This window comes from Marmota marmota, unplaced genomic scaffold, assembly GCF_001458135.2.
Source record: "Marmota marmota marmota unplaced genomic scaffold, marMar, whole genome shotgun sequence".
Lineage (NCBI taxonomy): Eukaryota > Metazoa > Chordata > Mammalia > Rodentia > Sciuridae > Marmota > Marmota marmota.
In genome coordinates, this window is record NW_026000153.1 from 28,975,951 (window position 1) to 29,000,307 (window position 24,357).

The 24,357-nt window shown below is 33.3% G+C and overlaps 1 pseudogene; it reads right to left on the minus strand.

Moving 5' to 3' along the window:
* Positions 1–22,631: 22,631 nt before the first annotated feature.
* On the minus strand, positions 22,632–23,691 carry LOC107146094 (annotated as a pseudogene).
* Positions 23,692–24,357: the final 666 nt, after the last annotated feature.

Below are 24,357 nucleotides of genomic sequence, written 5' to 3' on the forward strand. Positions count from 1 at the left end.
CAATTACTTCCAAGAGCAGATGCCACAAAAGAAAGGTGAAGAAGAACTATTTGAATAACTAAAGCCATAGAGCTTTATTGAAAATAGTACTGAGTACATAAGTTAAAAGTGGACTAGCATCACTGAACAGGAAGCCATGTACAACAAGAAATTATAAAAATTATCATCAAGAATTGGCAAACTTTAGAGGCATATCAATTAGAACGATAGCACAATTCACATAGCAAAAAGAAAGCCAGAAACTGAGTTAAGTAAAATCTAGAAAATTCTTGATGAAAATAAGCATTAACTTCAATTTTAAACCCTAGTAAACTGTTGCCAAAGGATAAGGTAAAAAAAAAATAAGACCACTTCCAGCTTACAGAGACAAATATAATTTACCTCAGTGGAAATTCTCACCAAGAGAAAAACTAAGGGAAATGTTTCAACAAGTAAGCAACTGTATGAAGAAGAAACGTGGAGACTCAGAAAAAATGGTGTTTCTAAATAGTAGTATATTTAATTATTAAATACAAAATTTGATACCTTATTTTGTCTTCAAGAATGATAATGTTAAAACTCTAATATGAGGTTGACTATGTTCAGAGGGAAGTTAAAATATTCTAGAGAACAGAAAATACTATTTTAAAAAGTTATCTTTGTTATAAGTACAATTGAGTGCATATGTTGAAATATTTTCAAATAATTAAAAGTGTCTACATGAAAATATAGCATTCAAGTACACATGGAAATAAAATAACACAGAATAACTAAATGCAATAAAGGAAACTTTAAAAAATAAATTACGGTACTGGGCCTGCACCAAGAAGTGAACAAATACTGAGCTACATCTTCAGACATTTATATTGTATTTTGAGACAAGATCTCATCAAGTTGCTCAAACTGGCTTCAAATTTGTGATCCTTCTGCCTCAGTCTTTTGAATTGCTAGGATTATAGGTGTGTGTCACTGCTGAAAAGCGATCATTTTTAAAAATGAGAAAGTAAAGAAAGAGAAAGAATGATAAATATAAAACTCAAAGCAAGTTTATAGAAATACATAAATAATCAAAACAAATAAAAATTCATTAAATTTACTATGGCATACAGCTATTTTTCTTCCAAATCCTTCACTTCTTTCTGCATTTTTATCACCCATTTAGAAACATGCAGTTAAGAGTGGGCAGGAAACTAGTTTCTCACCAATGATATACAAAGGGAAATGATGTTTTTCTTTTCAGGGTCATAATTTTAAGACCCATATCCTGGATTAATTCCTGTTTACTGGCTGGAAATGACCCTATCAGGAGCAATCTTGAAAGGTATGCATTGAGAATAGAAGAGCCATTGAATCCTTGCATGACTTCATACAGAAAAGTCTATCTGTATCAGACTGTTACATAAAAGAAATAATCTTCTGTCCTCTATGAGCCACAGAACTTCAAACTCTTACTCTACTAAGTTCATTTACATATAAAAGTAAAAGTGATGTAGAAAGGATTTTTTAAAAAAATGTTAATCAGAACACCCTAAAATAATGCCATATAGAAATACTTAAATAAGTGGGGCTTGGGAGATAGCTCAGTGGTAGAACACTTGCCTTCTATGAGTGAGGCCCTAAATTCAATCCCTGGAACCACAAAAATAAGTAAATAGTTAGATAAATGGGTGGAAAAAGATTTAAACTTAAATACCAAATAACAATAAAAGTAGTATGACAATATTATATCAGGCAAAATTTTAATTTAAAACAAAAGACTTAATAGAAAGACTATGTGTGTTAGTCAACTTTCCATTACTGTGGCAAAATACCTGAGATAACTTAAGAGGAAAAAAGGTATTTATTTTATCTCACAGTTTGGAACTAAATTCATTGCCACTTGGCCCTGTTGCTTTGGGCCTGTGGCAGCACAGTACATCACGGCAGGAGTGGAAAAGGTGGAAGAGACTTGTTCACCTTTCAGCAACTGGGAAGCAAAAAGAGCAAGAGGAAAGGGTGCAGTACCAATATTCTCTTCAAGGGCATGACCTTCCACTTGACCCCAAATTTTAAAGATTGTACCACCATGCAATAGAATCACAGGCTGAGGACCAAGCCATGAACACATGTATATTTTGGGAATAGTCAAGATTCAAACTTAGGCCTTAGGATCCTCATTATTTTTATTTCATGATTCAAAATAATGATTTATTTCCAAGAGTCATTAAAGTCTTAACTGTTCTAGCATTGCCCAAAAGTCCAAGTTGCTTTCAGAAATTCTGACCCTAACATGCACTGCCTGGTCTCCCAGGCTTTCCTTTGAAATGGTGGAGGAAATCTCTATGACTCCTTGACTATCTTATTCTATATTTCTGAGAAACCAGCATCATGTGGGTGATACCATGGTTTGCCTCCAATGAAAGCTATATAAGTTGGTTTGCAGGGACTACACTGCAGCAGTCTCTGAGTGTTTTGATGACTAAATAGAAGGATAGGGATCCTCAGTAGACAATTTCCTATGTGGTCAAGTGAAAGCAAGATACACCTAGGCTTTCTTCTCAAAACAAAGTCTTTGAGATGAGTTTACACTTTCAAACCTTTGAGTCTGCTATGGGTGGAACATTTCTTACTGTTGAGATAACCTCAAGACATCTTTCCTATTGTCCCCCTACAAAGGTTTTGAGTTCTTTTGGATACTGATCTTCACACCTTCCTTGACTGCAAATGTTACAATTCTCTTTTTCATGAAAAGCTACAATTTTTCAAACCTTTCTGTGATACATCTTGTTCCTGATTTTCACTGCAAATATGATTAAAAGAGCCACTAATACCCATTCCATATCCTGAGTGCTTTTCTACCTAGAAATTACCTATGCCAAAAAAATTAGTCAGCCTTTAAGCTCAGCCTTACACAAAATTTAAGGAAATGAATATAATGCAGCCATGATTTTTTTCCACTATGTAGCAAAGATTGTCTCTAGTATAACTCCCCCCAAAGTCCTCATTTCTTGCTGAAACACCATCAGCATAATCTTTAGTGTCCACATTTCTATCAGCAATGAGGTCTCCTGAGACCTTTGCAGAATCTCACATTAAGCTTGACTTACAACATTACGGGTTTTCCCTGGCCTTCTTCTCTAAATGTCCCCCACACACCAATTCCAAATGTACCTCTCATCATTAGGTGGAATCACTTTATACCTGCTTTTTATTCTATTCAGCTCTTAATTGCTATAATATTTACCTGATATGCTGTAATATTTACCTGATATGTATTAACTTAAATAGAGATTAGAATTATTTGGGCTCACAATTTTGGAACTTTTAGTCCATGGTTGATTGGATCCTGTTGGTTTTGAATCTGTGGCAATTAAGTACAATATTGCAGAAGTGAGTAGTGGAAGAAGCTTCTCAACTCATTGAAGCCAGGAAACAAAAAGAAAAGAAGGGGCAGAGGTCCTAATAAACCCTTTAGGAACACTTTTCTGGTTACTTATCTCATCCCCACTAGGCTCCCCCTTTTAAAGGTTCCACTAACTCCTAATAGTACCATAAGCTGCCAAACAAGTCTTTAACTCAAAGGACTTTGGAGGACATTTAACAATCCATAATAATATGGGTAAAGGTAAATACTCAACCCCAGCCCCCTTGCCTTATTATCTCACCTAAGGGAGCAAAGACAAAAAAAAAAAAAAAAACCCACAAGAGAACCACATGTGCATGAGCACTGGCAAACTGAAAAACTGTGACTTAATCCTTTGAATAGTATGTGAATCCATACAAACACAAACCTTCTCATATTTAGCAAGAAAATCCTTAAACTGTATTATAGTAAGATATTAATGTTTTTTAAAAAAATATTTAATTTCTCAATTCTATTCTAGGTCTATAGTGAAGTGGCACTTTGAAATAATGGCATTTTATTAGGTTTTAGAATAGAAAAGGTCTGTATTTCAGTCCTGAGTCTGCACTGTAACTTGCAATAAATATCATGGCGTGTTTCAGAGTCAGTTTTCTTATCTGTAATGAGAATTTAATGCTGAATTCCTAATGGTATTTTTATTAGATTCTTCCAGCTACCTGTAATAAATTACTACAAACTTGTGGCTTAAAACAACACAAATTTATTATCTTACAGTTCTAAAGATCAAAAGTCGGAAATAAGTTTCAGGGGACTCAAAACTCATGTGTTAGCATGACTTTTTTTTTCCTCTAGAGGCTCCAGGAAAAAATCTATTCCCCTGCCTTTTCTAGTTTTAAAGAAGGCCTACATTAATTGGATCATGGCTCCTTTCTTCATCTTCAAAGTCAACAATAGTTTGGCCAAAACTTGTTATGCTGAGTCACATTGCCATTAACTACCCTGCCTCCTTCTTTCACTTAGGAGGTTCCTGTGAACCTCCTATCCAGATAACCCAGCATAAACTTACAATCTCATTTAAATTAATCATATCTGCAAATTTTCATTTTCTGTGTTATCTAACATATTCAAAGGTTCCAGGACCCCCTAGGATATGGACATCTTTTGAAGGACCATCATTTTTGCATACTAAAGTATTGTTGGAAAGATTATAAGAAGAAATGTGCATTACCACGATAAAATGATTTTATTTATCCCTCTCTTTCATACTCACTCTATTTCCCCCCACGTCCCCTTGCCCTCATCCTCCTTCTCTTTCTCTCTTCCCTTTTATGGGACTATATATTTTAAAACTGATTTTTTTTGTGCATCTTTCATTTAAGAATTTGATCTAGTTGTTATTTGTTGCATTTTTTTCTCCCTTTCATTTTGTAACCTCTACCTTTCCATATTTATTTGGTATCCTTAAGTCTTAGAAAAAAAAAATAGTCTTGTTCAACAGTCAATTTCTGCTTAAGGTCCCCTCATGGTTGGCTGTTTATAACTCCTTGCTATATTTTCACATCATTCCCATACTGTGTTCAGCCTTTGCTCTGTCACCTTCTAGGATGCATCATTTATGAACCATTTTCCTGAATGTTTTGACTATTATGTTCTTTCTCAATGAGCAAGTTTTTTTTTTTCAAATACATTGACAGTTCACACTTATGTAAAGCTCAGTATAAGCCCTGGTTGCTCTGTTTCATCTAATTCTGTTTTAAGGAAACTCTTTCATGGTAAGTATTAATATCATAAAGTTTTCCTCACATGTTTGAAGAACTGTCAATGGGGAAAAAATTTTCATCAACTCCATATCTGAGCAGTAGAACAAAGTAGAACTTTGTCAACTATCTAGTGAGCAAGATCCATGTAGACAACTAATATACATAACACTATATACAAAATGACATTAATATTAAATTGAATTTTAGGTGTCTAAGAAATGTACAGTGAAATAAAATGTATATGGGCAATAGCTTGAGGCATTTGATCAATGAAGAATGCCAAAGTGGATTGTTTAAAATAGGAAACAAATGCTTTTTAGCAAGAATTGCCCTAAGGAATACCCTGTTTTATTCAATTCACCAAACAATATAACTCTGACTACATCGAAAATTGCTTTCATGAAAATGAAGAGAATTCTGTGTACACTATTGGTGACATTGCCTCTTGTTAATTTCTAATTACTAATTCCAATGACTTAATGCATGCCACAATTAAATATATTCTAGTGATATGCTCTAATCATTAAACATGTTTAAAATTACCAATGATATGATGATATGCTTATGTTAGTCAGATTTTTGTTGCTTTGACATATTACATGGGTAAAACAACTTTTTAAAGAAAGAAATATTTATTTAGGTTTATGGTTTCAGAGGCTTCAGTTCACAGCCAGCCTGCTCCATTGTTTTTAGAACTGAGGTAAAACATAGCATCATGGTGAGGAGGGTGAGGCAGAGCAAAGCTGCTCACCTCATGGTATCTGAGAAGCAGAGAGAGATTCAGGAAGGAGCTGGGGATATACCCCTCCAGGGCACATTCTCAGAGACCTGCTTTCCCCTAGTAGGCCCCATGCCGTAAATCTTCCACCACATCCCCATAATGCTATCAAACTATAAATCCATGAATGGATTGATCTACTGATGAGGCTAGAATCCTCATGACTCAATCATATCCCAGTTCTCCACTCTGGACATAGCTGCATTAGGGACCAAACCTAAACACATGAATCTTGTGGGACAACCCTGATCCAAACCATAAAAATAAAGTCTACGCCTAAGTAATTCCAACAACCCAGAAGAAAACAAACAAAATACACAACAAAATTAAAATTTGATTGAATTAGTGTTTTGAAATATCCAGTTAATCTACTATATATTTTTCTATTTTCGTCTCAATATTGTCATTATACAAACACATTTTCCAGAAAAGTACTTTTGTCACTCTGCCACATCTTTTGATGCCTTAACAATGCTTCTCTGAGATAGATTACTATACTAACATGAAAGTGTAGTTTTTCTTGGTAAAGAAAGGGATAAACAACTCTCCATTAGCAGTGCAGACATAGCAGTGCGAGTCAAAATTGCATTTATGCAGCTGGGGTTGGTGGTACATGCGTGTAAGCCCAACAGCTCAGAAGGCTGAGGCAGGAGGATTGCGAGTTCAAAGCCAACCTCAGCACTTAGCAACTCAATGAGACTCTTGTCTCTTAATAAAACACAATAAAATAAAATAGGGCTAGGGATGTGGCTCAATGGTTGAGTGCCCCTAAGTTAAATCCCTGGTGCTCTCCTCCCCTGAAAATTGTATCTATGCTTTTTATATCACAAAACAATAATAATAGAATAAAAATTATCTGTTGGACCAGAACAACACATGACTCAAATAAACCAAAATCATCGCTGCCATTCATTTGTAAAACTGTGAATCAGATTGCTGTGCACTAGACCAAAAAAAGTAAAAAATAAAAATAGTAATGTGTTAAAATTCAAGGGTTCAAATGAAATTTGATTATCTTTCACTTGGACAAACAAACTAGCCAAGACTGGGCTATGCAAAATACATTTATGCCAGCCATTGATGGTTTTATTACCTATTTCACTCCAAATTTTAAATAAATTAAAATTTCAAATGTAATAATTGACAGGTTTACAAAGTGAATTGAATTAGAAGACATATAAATTATCAAAGATGAGAAAATAATTGCTTATGAACTGCTGAGGTCTAACAGCAGAAGTTCAAAAATATGCAAAAAAATGGGGTACTTGAAGTCAGGAAGAGAGATAGAAAAAAAAGAAGTGAATTCTTGGGTTGAGGTTTGTAGCTTTGTGAATGGAATGGATACCAAAAACAAACAAATAAATAAATAAATAAATAAATAAAACAAAACCCAGATGTCATTTTTCTCATTCCTGAACAAATAGTTGACATCTATTAGGGCTTTTGGCAATATCAACCACATCTCATCCCTGGTCTCAGATGATGCATTGAAGCAAAAGGTATAAATGCTTTTCAGAAATGTGTTACAATGATTTCAGCATCTTCTGGATTCAAAGTTTCAATTCTGATTCATCAAAAGATAACAAGCTGTGGTTCTACCGGAAGTAATGATAGTTATGCTTTCATGGTAATGGTTATACCTTGATTGGTTCTAATCCAGTGGCCTATAAAACAAAAAAACAAATAAAAATACACAAACAAATGGCTCTCAGTGAAATACACTATCAGTCACACTGACCTTGAAGAAACAAGGGCTTAGGCACAAACAAGGTTCCAGGTTCCTATGAACCTCTTTGGAAGCCTATTTATAAGATATTACACTTTTTATTTTTTTTCTTGGTCTGGAATCAAGATTGCAAATTGGCTAGAATGACCTGGGGAATTATCTTCTAAAATGCAAGCCTTTATTCAATATACACTGACCTTCAAATTCTGCAAAGGACTTGAAATACTTTGTCTAACACAAAACTCTACAGATGAGAAAAATTAAACATAGAGTCAAGTCTCTTCACCAGACTCATGCACTGAAATCTGTTTAAATGTTAAGCAGGCATTAAGCTGAGGATGTCTGATTTTATCACATTTGTATTGAAAGAATAAATTCAAAAATACTTAGGTTAAATTGAAAGATAAACAAAGCATCATTTCAAAAGCCCTCTGTCTTTTGAGAATAGGTATCACTAATAAATATACAGTAACCTTAGTTTTAATATAAACCACATAAAATTCAGAGTCTATTATTTCCATCTCCAAACAAGATTCATTTATTGTAAGTTATTTGTGATTGGAGAAAATATACTGCTTTCAATTAGTTTTGTTTGGACTTTGAAAAGCTGAATCCCAACATAGGATGGATGACATGTTACACAGGTACACATTTTCAAAAGAATTCTATTTGATGTATCAAATCATGAAAAGAAGGACTAGAGGTTGTTTGTCTGCATACAGATACAAGTTCTTGGGGATTTTGAGAAGGAGACAAGAGTATAGAAAGATAGAACACTCTTATTCTTGTTGTGAATTTACCTTTTTCCCTCTAATTGAATAGGAAGCAGTCATAGGGGTCCTTTCATTTTTTTTCTTCTTTTTTTGTCTTTCTTCCTCTTTTTTCTTTAATTTCCCTTACTTAATTGTCCACTTTAACCCTCCTACTTCCCTTCTCATCTTTCCTCAGAGGAGGGAAGATATAGTTATCTAGAGAGAATGGAACATATTACATTTCTTTACTCCTCAAGTATTGATGTAAACAAATAGTAAATTATGTGAACCACTAATTACCACATACAATGTAATGTACCACTTTAAAATATAGAGAATTTTTACAGTAGTTTTTTTAATACTCACTGAAATAAATAAAATTCTAGCATTTGGAAATTTCATGTTTTCATGTAAGAATTGTTTTCATCTAACAAATTTATTTGACTTAATTTAAGTAACAGCTTAAAGACACCCAAATAAGTGTATTGACTTAAAAAGAAGTTTAAAACTTAAGGGACAATTTTCAATTGACATAAAATTGAGTGATTGGTTAATTCGTGGAAATTAGCTATTGAGGTTAATGAATCATGAAACTGTTTTAGATTTGTCTTGGTCATCACATGATTTTTCTGATATTAGTTTAACCTTAGGAAGAAAACAATTATGGAACTCTTTCTAATCCTAGTAAGTGGACCAAAGACTGCTTTGTCATTCTAATATGTTTAATTTTTATGGTTAAGAAACCTATTTATAGAAACTGAAGTGCATTGAGAAGATTGATACTTCACTAATGTTGGTATTTTTCAGCATTTTCTTTAGGTGATGAATTATAACATGCCAGCAGCAGTAATCGAATCTTTAACTCTTTTTCAGGTTTCTACATTCACTAATTATCTACATTTTAATATGACCAATTGTTATATAAATTAAATAAAGCTTCTGGAAATTTTATTTAAAAAATCTAAGCCAAATTATACTGGTCAAGGAATTCATTCCTGTCAGTTTGGAATGGAGTAGAGATTGAAAAAGTAATAATAACTACATTTAATGCCTATTTACATTAAATTCATAATAACTCACATGCCATGATCAGAACTTCCTGAAATATATTATGAAATTAAATTTCAAATTTGAAAATCTACTAAATGATATTAAAGAATTCAAATATAGTACTTAATTTAAATAGCTTTATGACTAATAAGAAAATACAAAGAAAAGGAAAATAAGGAGTTTTCACATACAAATACAAGCAGATATGATAGTAGCTAAGTAGCTGGCTTATACAAAAACAACAGCCCCAATATAAAGGCATAGTAGTGCATAAATTAAATATAATATCATTTTTATATCTCCTGCAATTGTTAAAATAAATTCATAGTCAAAATGTATCTAGGACAAAAATTGAAATTTAAATTCTGAACTCTCTGGGTTTAATAAAACAACAAGTAAAATAATATTTTGAGCAATAAAAATATCCTTAATTATCATTGTATTTTAATATCTCATTATGACTAATTTCAGTGATTAGTTTAATAAATAAAAGAAAGCAATGATTTAAAATATACTATTGACTTAGCTCAGTGTTCTCTTATCTGCTTCTAAAAGTTGAGTAGGTAGTTCTAACAGTGGAAAGAATAAGAAAGCTGTTTTGTTAAAGGAAGGAAAGGGAAAATGGATGAATAATGATCCATGCTCATTCTTGAGAACATTAGTGATCTATAAGGGAGAAAGACTACATTGATGCCTTTCATTCTGATTTTCTAATTAGGAAATGTAGTCATGGAGCTATAGATGAGTAAAATGAAAATACACATAATAAGGACAATGATAATGTTAATAATAATATTTCTTAAACATATGAAAGTAAAAAGACTCTTTGTAAAGATAAAAACCTATTCAATTTCATAATACTCTAGGACTATAATGGTGCTCATAAATCACTTATAACTCTAGAATGATAATTAACACACACAAATACTAAAAATAAATGTAGCTATAATAATTTGTTAAAAGATACATAATATATAAAACCCACTTTAGTTTTAAGAATCTGAAGGTGAATAAATGGAAAAAAAATATTCCATGCAAATGAAAACCAAAAGAAATCAGAGATTATTGCTATATTATCTCAAATAAAATATTGCCATGGTTTACCAAATCTGTATTTTATTTATTTCTTCCATTCTTTATTGTTCCTGAGGGGAGAAATAGGCAATAATACAAAATAATAATACTGCCTCTTGTTCAACAATACTTAGAATATACAGACAGAAAGTCAGTAAGGCAACTTTGCACTTGAACTACATATTATGCCATAAGGATCCAATGGACATACATAGAACACTCCATCCAAAAGAAAAATATACATTCATTTCAATTCACATTGAACTGTTATGGTCCAGGATAGGTGGACAATGACCAAACAGACTCCATTTTGCCCTGAGACTCCACGTCATGTAAGAAATGCTTCTTCCAGGGAAAGCCCCACCTCTGTACCCATCAACAGTTGCTTAGCATAGCATGTTTGGCAACACAAAATGGCCATTATTATACAATGTAAAAGTGTTCCCTCTTTGGTTCCTATTTTTCTTGGACAATGTACCCTGTCTGAGATTGACTCTCTAGCTATTAGTAACCATTCTTTAACTTGTACTCAACTAGGGACATTTTGGCCCACTCCACTTATGATTTTAGATCTCATGACATTTGTTTATGGTTTTGAATCATAGCAACAGCCACTTAGGCTTTAATATGGCTTGGAACTATAAAAGGTGTACTCAAACTCAAGGAGGAGGTCTAAGGGTGTAGACTTTCAGCCTAACCTTTGGCCCACCGGCTGGTGGATCTGGATGGCCAAGCTGCTCAATAAAGATTCTATCTCCTGCTTTAAGATCGACTAGGTAATTTATTGCAATCTCGTCTTAACAGAACATTCTCCAAGAGAGATCATACAGCATACCTTAACATTTTAAGAAGATTGAAATATAAAATACATTTTCTGATCACAATGGTATGAAATTAGAAATTAATAATAGGAAGAAAATTGAAAAATTCAGAAATAAAACAAAATAACACAGTGATGAACAACCAACAAAAAAAGAAATGCAAAACCAAAGAAATCTTGACTCAAATGAATGTGGAAATACAATATTCCAAAGCCATGTGTTCAATCACAAAATGGAAAAAAAATATTCAAACTATCACATCATATACTGTAAACCCTCCATTCTGCAGGTTTATATTTTATCTACCAAATTCCTAGAACACTATGAGTTATTTTAACAACCTTTCCTTATATTAAGTTTGTCTTAATGGGCAATTATACGATTTTGTATATACATGCTTTTTTTTTACTCTTACTATCCTTATTTGCTTTGTTTTATTTTTCTTTGTGTATTTTTAAAATTCAATGCACAGTGTGTTGCATAGTATTGCAAAGTTTCCAAGGTTGGCCTTGAAGTTGTTATTGTTTTTAATTTTTTAGACTTTTTATTTGTTCTTTTTAGATATACATGATAACTTAATATATTTTGACATATTATACTTACATGGAGTATAATTTACTCTAATTAGGATCTCATCCTTGTAGTTGAACATGATGTAGAGTTTCACTGGTCATGTACTCATATATGAACACAGAAAAGTTATTTCCAATTCATTCTACTGTTGTTCCTATTCCCATCCCCTTCCTTTCCCTTTGTCTAATCCAATACACTTCCATTCTTCTCCCCTTCCCCATATTGTGTGTTAGCATCCACACATTGAAGAAAATATTCGGCCTTTGTTTTTGTGGGATTGGCTTATTTCACTTAGCATGATAGTCTTCAGTTCTATCAATTTACTGGCAAATACCATAATTTCATTCTTCCTTATGACTGATTTTTGTCCACCAGAGTGGAAACTACTATTTAATTTCCTAAATTTTCACCAAGATTTTTCCTTTTCTTTTTCCTGCTGTATTTCGCATTTTGTTATTTTTTTAATTTATTTGAATGTGTACTGATTGATTCAAGGATATATATATATATATATATATATATATATATATATATATATACACACACACACACACACACACACACATACACACACACACACACACATACATACATACTTGCTTTGTTTTATTTTTTAACTTACCTTGTCTTTTGGCTAAAATCTTCAATGATTCTTGCATTTTTATAATGTTAATTGATTATATACTAGACCTGCAATAGATGGGATTTTAAAATAATAATGGCTCAAAAGAGATTTCAAGAAGACCCTGTAAGTTTCAATCCTTAGCTCCCCATTAGCTTGTTCTGCTTTCCTCCTTCATATAGGCAAATTTGGCTGAAATAGATACATAATTTTAATTTAATTAGGTCAGCTCATGATTTTGTTTAATTTTTGGTTTCTAAATTTAATAAATTCTGCTTTCCCCTCTTGTTTTGCTTTGCTTTTTTATTTATTTATTTGCTTGTTTATTTTTATACTTTATGTGATTTTTTTGACCACATTTTGTTGTTTTGGGCAGTAGAAGACTTGTTTGCATATTTAAAAAAACATTATTACATACAGATGGTATAATGAATTATGCTAATATGTATATACTATATCTATACTACAAAAACATTGTTTGGAATTAACTCAGCAAAGTGATGTTAATGTGAATGAAAAATTCTTCTCTTAGAATAATGCAAATCCCTGAGCCAGTTTGGTGACACAAGCCTCAAATCCCAGTGGCTCTGAAGGCTAAGATAGAGAATCGAGAGTTCAAAGCCAGCCTCAGCAATAGCGAGGTGCTAAGGAACTGAAGACCCTGTCACTAAATAAAATAAAAAATAGGGTTGAGGATTGGCTCAGTGATCAAGTGTCCCTGAGTTCAATCCCCAGTATGCGCCCCCCCCAAAAAAAGAATAATGTATATTCTTATAAAATTATATTTATTCTTAACTTATTCACAAAAGTGGTTTATCTCTAAATTGCATAAGTACCACTCTTCCTTTTCAAATGATCTCAAATGCTTTATTAATAGACTCTAAATTAATAAGACTTTGCTGTACTTCAGCTTTTTCATAATTGAACTAGCAATTTTTATCAGCTATCAGCTTAGAATTAAAGACTTTTAGTCCTGAAAGAAAACCCCAAAATAGCAAAAATTAATACAATGTAAACTATATTAGGACATCACTTTAATTTTAGGTATTATGATAGAAACTGATATTTCTAAAAATATATCCTTTTTGTTATATGTGGAAATTTTTCTATTTTGTGTTACTTCTCGGCAGAAAAACATTTTCAAATGACTGTATTAAGTAACATTTTTAAATAAAGAAATATTTAAAATCATTTAAAATTATTTTTAGTTGTTATAGTGCCTGTACATATTTATGCGGTACAGTGTGACATTTCAATAAATACAATGACCAGATCGGTAATGGTGTATTCATAACCTTAAACACATATCATTGCTTTATATTGATAATATTAAAAATCATCTCTATTAGCCTGGTTGTTGTTAACAATTGTTACTCTACTGTGCTACAGAACATTAAAAACCTTTTTTTATATTCTCTGAATATGGATGTTAATCATATGAAGTGTTATGAAGTGGTGATAATGCAAAATCTTGTAGGAAGGAAGGAAAGAAGGAAGGAAGGAAGGAAGGAAGGAAGAAGGAAGGAAAGAAAGAAAGAAAAAGTAAGCTTTAGAAATGCACTTTCAGAAATGTTTTTAATAAATTATAATACTTCAGTATGAAGTATGTGTGTATGTAATTTTTAAAATATTTTACTAATAATAGCCTTAAGTGAAAATGTATATTCCCAGGAATGTTTTGCACCCAAACATACTTTTCATTGTTTTTTACAAAAATGAGTTTCTGATTAGTTGTTTTCAGGTTGGTTGATTTACAGTAGTAATGTGAAACAAATACAAGCAATGCATCCTCGTATATGAACATGCAGGACACGTGTGTGTACATTCACAACTGGATTATCCTAAATAAGAAATAAAAATCTTTGAAGAATTTGGATTAAAAAAGCATCTTACCAATAAAAAAAATTAAAAAAGCATCTTTTCCCCAAATAATTCAAATCACCTAAGGAATTTTTACCATGGGGTCCTTGAATAGGTCCTATCTTTTGAATCCCTGAAACTACTACTCATTTTTTGCTTATTTCTATTTCTCTCTCCTTTTATTGTTTTTATCTTTAAGAAAAAGAATCCATTCTGAATTTTCTGCAGACTCTCAGGGCATCTGTGGCCCAGGAAAATAAACATTCTCCTTATCTAGCCAAAGGGAAATGCATCCATCTGAGCTACTCCCTCTGGTTATTGAACAGAGTTTACTTACTTCTCAGATGGCTTATGAGAATAGATAAGTACATGTAAGAAGACAAGAAGGATGTGTCTACTTTGTGTATAACCAGAGATATGAAAAAATGTGCTCTATATGTGTAATATGAATTGTAATGCATTCTGCTGTCATATATAATAAATCAAAATTTTAAAAAATAGGAAAAGAAGACATCTATTCATGTCTCCTCAAACTGTAGGTCATCTTTTAAAATGTTAATATTCAAGAGTGTTTTACTTATTCTTTATTTTTTGGCAGATCTCAGGAATTACTCAATAGGAAAAATTAAATTATGTTTTTTTTCATTTAATGGCAAATTAAACCATGGTGATGATATACCATCCTTCATTACACAAAAATCCAGAATAAAATCCTCTTATCTATTTAAATTTGTGCATATTTTAAAAGACTAAATAAAATATTTAAAAATAATCACAGTTTAACTTTCTGATTATTTTTGCATAATAAAAAGGATAGCAAAACTTTGTTCAACCTCAAGTGGACGAAGATCTGCTACCAGTATTAACACAACAGAGAATTTTAGCAACACTTCCCAAATTAAACTGAAAAGACTAAAAAGCAAGATTTCAAATATTTATGTTAAGGCAACAACCTACAGTAAAAGAGATGGTGAAGAAACATATATTTGATATCCCCAAAAGTTCAGTGATATGTTATTTGATATTTCTTAGGATAATCTGTTAAACTTAGAAGATATTATAGAAAAGGTGAGAAATTGCATAATGTGTTCTAAAGACTCACGGGGCTAAAAAGAAAAACAAAAGAGTCCAAAAACTAACTAAATTTTCATGTGTACATACACAAATATACCACGGTGAATCTCAACATCAAGTATATCCACAAGATACTAATTAAAAAAAATTATAAATAAATCGCAGAAAGATCAGTAAAGTCAAGGGAAGGGAACAAAAGAAGGAAAGAGGGGGAGGGGAACTGCTGGGAACTGAATCAGAGTAAATTATATTCCATGTTTTTGTTATTATGTCAAAATGTATCCTAAAAATAAGAAAAACTGGTTGCATCACTTTTCCTTACTTAAAAATCCAGAACAAAGTACTGAGAGATGAAGGCCTAATAATTACAGAAAAGATATCATATATATAAATGCAAATCTTAGAGTCTATGTAGGAAAAATAACTTCTTTCCCCATTACAACCAACTCTTTACTCTGACACCAAATGTAGGTGTGGGTGTGCCTGGATTAGTGTGTGTGTGTGTGTGTGTGTATTTCCCAAAACAACAAATTCTTCAACTCTCCTGACACTAACCGGTTGTCTTAAATTCATTTATGACACTATCAACCTGGATTTAGTGCACATCTCACAGCTTAAGAACCTATTCCTAAAAGATTGACCTCATTTTAGTCATCAATCATAAATAAAGGATTCCTTGGTTACCCACATTTTTAACTCAGAGGTTCCCAGGATACTCTCCTCAGGTTCAATGAATTGCAAGAATTTCTCACAGAACAATAAGCTCACAAGAACAGAGATCCTCCTTTCTTCCAACTAAAGGGTCTGTCCCCTAACTGAACTTTCCATGTATTTCAGGACAGGGTGGGCCTTCCCAATGGTGGCAGATCTTTGATGCACAGGGATATTCCGGCCCAGTACCATAGCCTAGCCTGAGGCAGAAGCCACCATCACCCCTGGGCCATCTTTTCCCTCGGAAGAGAAATTGAGCAAACATCACTTAGGGCTCTTTTCCCACTTTAGACCTACTACTCTGGTGACTCCCAGTAATTCCTGAGTACTGAAAACCAATTAAAACTCAGGGGTGTTCCTGGTACACAGCCACAAGAACTGCTACTACAACACAGAGCGTGAATGTCAGGTGGGTTCTTTATCTCCTAATGCAAGGGATACAAGGTTCAGAGCAAAGTAACAGTATTTATTAGAGTAATAGAAAAGAAAGCAGAGCTCCTGAAGAGGAAAGGGTTCCAAGAGAGGAATGCCAATGGGTGTCAGTTGTCTAGGTTTTTTGTTGTTGTTGTTTTCTATGGGCTTGGTCTATCCCTGTAGGTGATTGGTGGGGTATTGGTTTCACAAAAGGGGGGCAATCAACTTTTTCTATTTTGTCTTCTTCAGCAAATCTGGAGAAAAGTGATTTATAAGCCTGTATAATCACAAGGATGAGGGTGAGAGTTTGTCAGCATGAGAAGGAGTGTTTTTAGAGAACATTTTGAAGTTGAATGTTGCTAAGCACTGCTAAGGAACTGTCCTTGTAGATAATCTTCTCTTCCTCCTTTTCTTTTCCCAGACCCCTTTTTGACTACATATGGATGGATTATATTTTTGTCTCAATACTCATTCAAAGACTATTTATTGAATACCATATGACAGGGAAACAAAAACAAAAACCCCTGTCCTACTTTATTTACATTCTCAAGAGCAAGACAGAAACCTCAACATATGTACAAGTTAATTATGTAACAATATAACGAGATAAGAAGGAAATTAGTGTAGGAGGGATGTCATTGCCATGGGAGAAGGAGTGGAAATACATCATTTAAATGGGGTTGTCTGGACAGAACCACTTGATTCTCCAAGCCTGAAAGGCCAAGTACTCATCCTGACTTGTGGGGCTTTGGAGTTAATAACAAGGGGTTATAACTTTTGTACTCATTTTAAAAACTTGGAATTTTTCAAGTTCAAGCTATTGTTTCAGACTTTTTATGTACACATTAATGCCAAGTAATCAATCACCTTCCTGGTTTCTGGTCTCTGAGTGTCTTTTGAAATAGTCTAAAGTGAAATTAGACCCCACAGAAATATTTTATTTTGGTCAAACAAACCAGCTTCTTCACTTATTGATCTATGACAACATTTTATTGCTATCCATGCAGGCCTTCATGAAAACTGCAATTACACTGAGCACATAATACCAGAAGCCCATGAGTGAGGAGGAGTCTTCACAAAATAAAGTTTCTGGGTGTGGAAATAAATTTCAATGAATAGAAAATCACTTATCAGAAAATCTAGTGCATATTTCCCCCATCAGCTAAATTGTTCCAAAACTTTACAAAAACAAAATGGTATCAGCTTTTAGCATCTCTAATACATTCCTTTATTGCAGACAGCTCTTTTGAATCACATTAAAACCACAAGATTGGAGTTGCCATGAGTTGCATTTTATCAACATAAATGAGGGTGATTTTTTTTTCCCACCAAACAAATTAGAGCGATTATTTCAATTCAAGCTGTGATCGTTCTGAGGAGAATGATTGCACATATATTATTCAAAAAATAAAAAAAAAGAAAAGAAAAAAGAAAGGATCACAGTAGGATTCTTCAACACAATGTTTAGTTTTGTTTGTGTGTTTTTTTAATCCCACTACTTAGCAGTAATTTATTGCCCTATTACTTCCACACTTTGCTGAATTCAGAAAGTCTATACTTGTCATGTTTACAACTAAAGATACTCATAATCCTTTTTCTGTACTGAAACTTTAAGACATAAAAACAAGCTAGACACCAATTAAAAGCTACTGATTGTAAATTTAGAAAACATTAAATAAAAAAAATTTAAAAGCTGTTCTCCAAGGTTCCAAATGGTCCCAAATCACACATTTAATAAGGGCTTCAACTGTGGCATCATGCTCTGAAAGAAACAGGTAAAGAAAGACTGTGAATGTAGCTCAGTGGCAGAGCACTTGCCCATGCCACTAGCATGTATGAGGTCTAATCCCCTGCAACAACAATCCCCATCCCCCCAAACAGACCCAGAATTTCCTATAAAAATGCCTTTTTCAAATTTTTCCTTAAACTATCATTTATCACAAAATCAGGTTAAGAGAATTTGAGGAACAACTGCATCCTGCACTGAAATTACTGAGAGTAGGTCAGAATGTATAAAATGAATTTCCTTGTCATTATACATATAAAGAAATTTCAACAGTTTTATAATCTTCACATAAATTGCATTCAACTTTTGAAATTCACTTTCTTTCTTATATCAATATTTTTTTCAAAGAAGAATTGAAATAAAATTATACTCATTCAGAGGCCATTATGTTCTTGCTTTTGATTTTATCACAAAATTGAGTCTAAAACAAAACCCAGCAGATGGACAACTTAAAAGAGAGCCAGGTAGGTGGAGAGCTGGGTAACAAACAAGATGGGAGCCTCCAAAGGAAGGAATTCCGCTCCTCTTGGGGTCAAGAGAGTGAGGTGTAGAAAGCAGAGATTAGAGAGATAGCAAGTTAACTCAGACAAAACTAAGTTATTCCAGAGCAAGTTTTTGATGGACACGGCCAGAGGTTCATTTAAGATGTAGATCTATGGATTTACATGTTCAGGAAGAAAAAAAGGAATAATACTTTCTGGTTTCTGAAAGTATTATTAATAGAAAGTATTAATAGAGTTTGTATACAAGTATTGTTTGGAAATCATTGTTTTATGCAAGCTATCCATTCATTGACTGATATGTATGGTTACTTCTAGTTGGAACCAACTAATTGTAACTTGGTAGTTAGGAGATCAGTCTTATATTAAACAGCAGTAATTAGAAAAAACAAATGATAAAAACAAATTGCTATAATAATTAATAAAAATTTCATGAATAAACTTCCCCAGGTGTATTTCTGTTAAAATCCAGAATCATTTTTCCAGGAACCAATGATTTTTCATTTGCATTTTTTAAAACTACACTGCATGCTAGCAATACTTGATCATGATGCCATGTGGAAGAATTCCTTGAATCTATTAGAAATATAACCAGGTTAAGGCATTAATAAAAAAAAAATAACACATATAGGATTAACTTGTGAGTCAAATGTGAGAGGTAAAAGTATTAGATGTTTTATCTCCCTTTTCCATCCCAGGTTGCTTCCTTGAATTTCAGTATATTAGTGCTTTTTCACAAAAAAGCAATAGACTGAATCTCAATATCAAAGCCCTCAGTATTAGTGACATTCTAGTATAGCAGAAAGATATATCAAAATATTTAAAGACAAACACTATCAAGATCCTTTATATGATAAACTAAACTTAGCTGCCTTTAAAAACTTAAGATATTTAAATTCAGACCCTTCTATTTGAGTATCTGGTGTTCAACTCATTGGAAAAGTAGCAAATATCTACATTATTCCACAAGAGGAACAACTAGTTGAAGATGCCCTTCAATCAGATATCATAAATTACATCTTGAGAATGAAGGAAATTGCAATGTGAATATACATAAATCATTAAAAATACAATCTGTCTTTCAAGTTATGTATGAAATGGAGTGAGATAAACTATATAGCCATATTTCAAGACTGGAAGAAAACCCAGAATAATTTCCACTGGAAGGAGAACAGTGACATGCTATTGTGATAAAAATTTCCCCAAACTACCATTAATGTCTATTACAAAGAAAAGAGCAATTATTATTATTACATGAAGTAAGAGAAAGAAGAAATGGCTGTGGCAGAGAAAGGGTAGATTAAATATGAGGGTGTGCATTTTAATTATAAGACAAATTAAGCAATGAAACAGTTGGCTAGGAAAATTTACTTTCATCACTATCAAAGCTGGCTTCAGATCTAGTAAGAAATTCTTTTAGAAAGCTATTTAAAAGAGCATTGTTTACTAATTTGCCAATTTTGCTGTAAAAAACAGCCTTTGAGATTTCTTTGTACTACAACAAAAGATATCATAATCTAGTTAAGTGTGATTTGATATTTAAATTAGCAAATTGTAAATTTTTTTCAACTTAGCTCTGAATATTTAACACAGCAACAGAAAACAAGAGTTTAACAAGAAAAAATTGACCATTTGAAATAACACCTTTAGCATAGTAGAAATATTATAACAATATTATTGGTATGAAAAATATTATAGAATGCAAAAAATTCCACAACACAGAGCCAATTTTTTAATGATGAAATTGCCTACACATAGGAAATTATTAGACTGGCTTCCTTTCAATCAATTGTTAAAATATTTCTATATGCAGAATATTCTTACATGGAAAATATGTATTTATTATTTATGCAAATATAGAGAACAATTACTACTGGAGAAAAGAATGAATTAAAAGTATTTTGAATCTATATAAGTTGGTTCATTCCATGTGAATCTTTTAAAGATATTTTTGCCTTTATTTCACTTTTCTTCTGTCATTTCAAATTATATGAGAATATTGCATAGTAGTTAGCATAATGGAATATCATGATGAAATAATTAACAGAGAAATCTGAGGCCTTGAGACGAAAAGAAACCTAAAGTACAATCTTGTAGTAATAAGTGCCATGAGTTAAATTGTGCCCATAGCAAAATAAAGTTTCAGAGACAGAAGACACAAAAAAAGCATACATGATCTGCATTTTTTAATGCTTCTAGATACTAGGTACTCTGCTAACAGGTGCAAAGAAAGGACACGGACAGATACAATGTTTGTCTTTAACAGCAGAGGAAGCACATCGTAAAATAAAATAATTAATTCATTAAAACTGGGATTAGTACCTCAAAAGAAACATATAGTATGCAAAAAGTGAATTTAACTCAAAGACCTAACAGTTTGAATAATGAATTTTATCAGAAAATTGAAGTACAAAATAGTAAGCGGGGGAAAATAATGAGAGGAAGACATTCCAAGCAGAGAAAATTTCAGAAACAAAGACCCTGAGTTGAGGATATTTTCACTCAATGTGCTAGCCAGTTTTCTATTACTATAACAAATACCTGAGGTAATAAACCTATAAAAAGAAAAAAATTATTTTGGCTCACAGTTTTGGAGATTTTGGTCCATAATTCATTGGCCCATTGCAATGGATGAAACAGTACCTCACTATGAAACAGAACTGTTCACCTCTTGGCCAGGAGGTGAAAAGATAGAAAGAAAAGGAGACCAATATTCCATAGTCCCTTTCACAAGTATACCCGCAATGACCTAAAGGCTTTCTGGTAGACTCCAACTTTTAAATGTTCCAAAAGCTCCTAATACCATCACTGTTAGGACAAAGTCTTTAACCCACAGGCCTTTGGGGAAACTTCAAGATCCAAACAATAGCATGTAAGAGGAAAAGAAAGAGAGTCAGTGTCGTTGGAGCATAAAAAGCCCCAAAGTGAAGCCAGATGAGGTTGAGTATCTAGGCTGGACTTAGATCATACAAAATTTTGAGGATACATTAGGAATGTTGAAGTTGATCCTAGAAAATACAGAGTGATTCAAAAGTGTTGTGCAAGAAAGTAACATGATGATTTTATTATGTTAAGTCAGTGAGATGTTTGCCACCAGAACAAACTGGAGGTTGACCAGAAGTCTGAATTTCAATGACAGGAGAAACAAAGTAAGTCCAGTTTAACTCAATTATAAGTTGATATTCAAGAGTGTCTATAGCTGAAAGAGGAAATATGGTAACAGGAATATTTACATAGTTTTCTGATGTTCGAATTGAGTCTGTGATGAGATATAGTTCCTGGACTGTGTTCACTTGGATCAAGACCCAAGTTGGTGAAGAGGAACATGGGAAATATGGCATATCAAGTACTGGGTATAAAGATTTGCAAAGGATAAAGAATTGGAAGAATCTCGGTCTAAAGGATAATGTTTTAGACTAAGGATTGGTGTGGTGCTCTTAGCCTGTTAGAAAACAAAAGCACAAATCGCAGGAGGCTGATGTTTGTGTAGACAAAGCACTATTACACACACTTTAGTTATTTTCCTTCTCTGCCTGAAAGAAGCAGTTGAAGAATGTTTGTTTTGTTAATATTATGACATTATTTACAATATTTTATGTGATTATATTAATGTGGATTTTTTTATTTGAAATACAACTTTATTCTGATTCTAAACAAAAAGGAATGGGAATGACAGTAACAAACAAGAGTCACCACTGAATATGGTGATATAACGGTTGCAGTCATATTCTAAACTCAAGAAAGAAACAACTGCATTCCAAACAGCTAAATATGCAGGTTCAAAAACTGAAGGTATTTTTAACTGCCACATTCGCTCCAAAGCCCATTCATCTCCTTCAGCATTCCACAAATGGAGCACAGGTCCGCTTCGCTAGATTGTAGTGAGGTGGCACACATGCAGCACCGCTGACATCACAGAACAGTTGCCTTATAAAACTAGACTTCTGACTCAGGGCTCCAGCTTCATTTTCTCACAGGTCATCAATCTCATCTGGTAGAGCACTTGTCTGAGTTGCCAAAGCGGGGTCCATGACAAGGTATGGTGGGGCAAGAGCAGGCATGACAACAAACTCCAAGTCAGGGTCTCCAGTGAGCTTTCTAGGAAGCCAGAGGAAAGGCTTTTCAAAGTTGTTACTTTGGGCGGAGATATCATAGTACTAAAGATTTTTTTTTTTTCTGGTGGCAGACAATAGATTTTGCCTTCACTTTTCTGTCCTTAATGTCCACTTTGTTGCCACACAACATAATAGGGATGTTTTCTCACACTTGTACCAGACCTTAATGCCACTTAGGCACATTCTTGTAAGTAACTCTTAATGTCACATCAAGCATTATAACAGCACACTGGGCTTAGATGTAGTAGCTGTCTTGCAGGCTGGCAAACGTCTCCTGGCCTGACGTGTCCCAGACGTTGAACTTGATGGCTTTTTGTTGGTGTGGAACACGTGTGGGTGGACCTTCATGCCAAGGGTGGCTAGGTAATTCTCGAACTCATGGGTCAGGTGGCTTTTCACAAACATTGTCTTCCCGGTGCTGCTGTCACCCACCAGCAGTAGCTTGAACTGTACCTGTGGCTCCCCCTGCGTGGTGATCCTTCCAGAATTGTCTCTTTGCCCATCCAACTGAGCCTTAAAGGTGACAGAAGTGCAATTCCTGTATTAATGTTACTATAACAAATTACTGAAAACTAAATGGCTTAACGCAACCCAAATTTATTGTATTATAGTTCTGAAGTTCAAAATTATGAAATGGGTTCTGCTGGACTAAAATTAGATGTTGACAGGAATGCATTCCCTCTGGAAGCTCTAGGGTTAAGTAATTCTTTCAGTTTCTCAGATTATAAAAGCTACCTGCATTGCTTGATCCATGATCCCTCTATCACATCACATTGACCTCTGCTTCTATTGTCACATCTCTCTGCTAACTGCCTTCCAAAGGCTTTTGTGGTAACACTGGACACACCATACAATTCAGGACACTCCCTTCATTTCAAGATCCTTAAAAACATTCACAAAATCATTTTTGTGATACAAAGTAATATTTTTTACAGATTTGAATGTGGACAACTTTAGAGCACCATCCCTATGCTTCCACAGTGACATAGCCAAATTTCAGGGTATATTGGAAACAATTTCTAAACATTTGAATCTCTTTTCTCAGAAAAGTTACTGAAATGAAAACTACCTTCAGTGATTTTAGACATCAGGAATGTGTATCCATTGTACTTTTTTTTAGTCTAAAAGAGGAAGGAATGAAAAGTATAGACTCGGATTTCCTCTTCTTGATAAAGTAGAAATTTACTTACAGGAGTCAATAGAAGCCTGAATTGGAAGTACAGAGGTGGACAGAAAGGACATATCTTGAGAAAAGAAGTGACTACATGGATTCCCCCCTACTGCTGTAGGTCAATGTGTAGCCATGTGTAATAGGCTGCCTAAAGAAAAAGTCACACCAAGCAAAAACTCCTCTCTAACTGAAATCAACCTAATGTGTTGCAATTCTTTTTCTCCCATTCATTCATTTGCTGATACAGT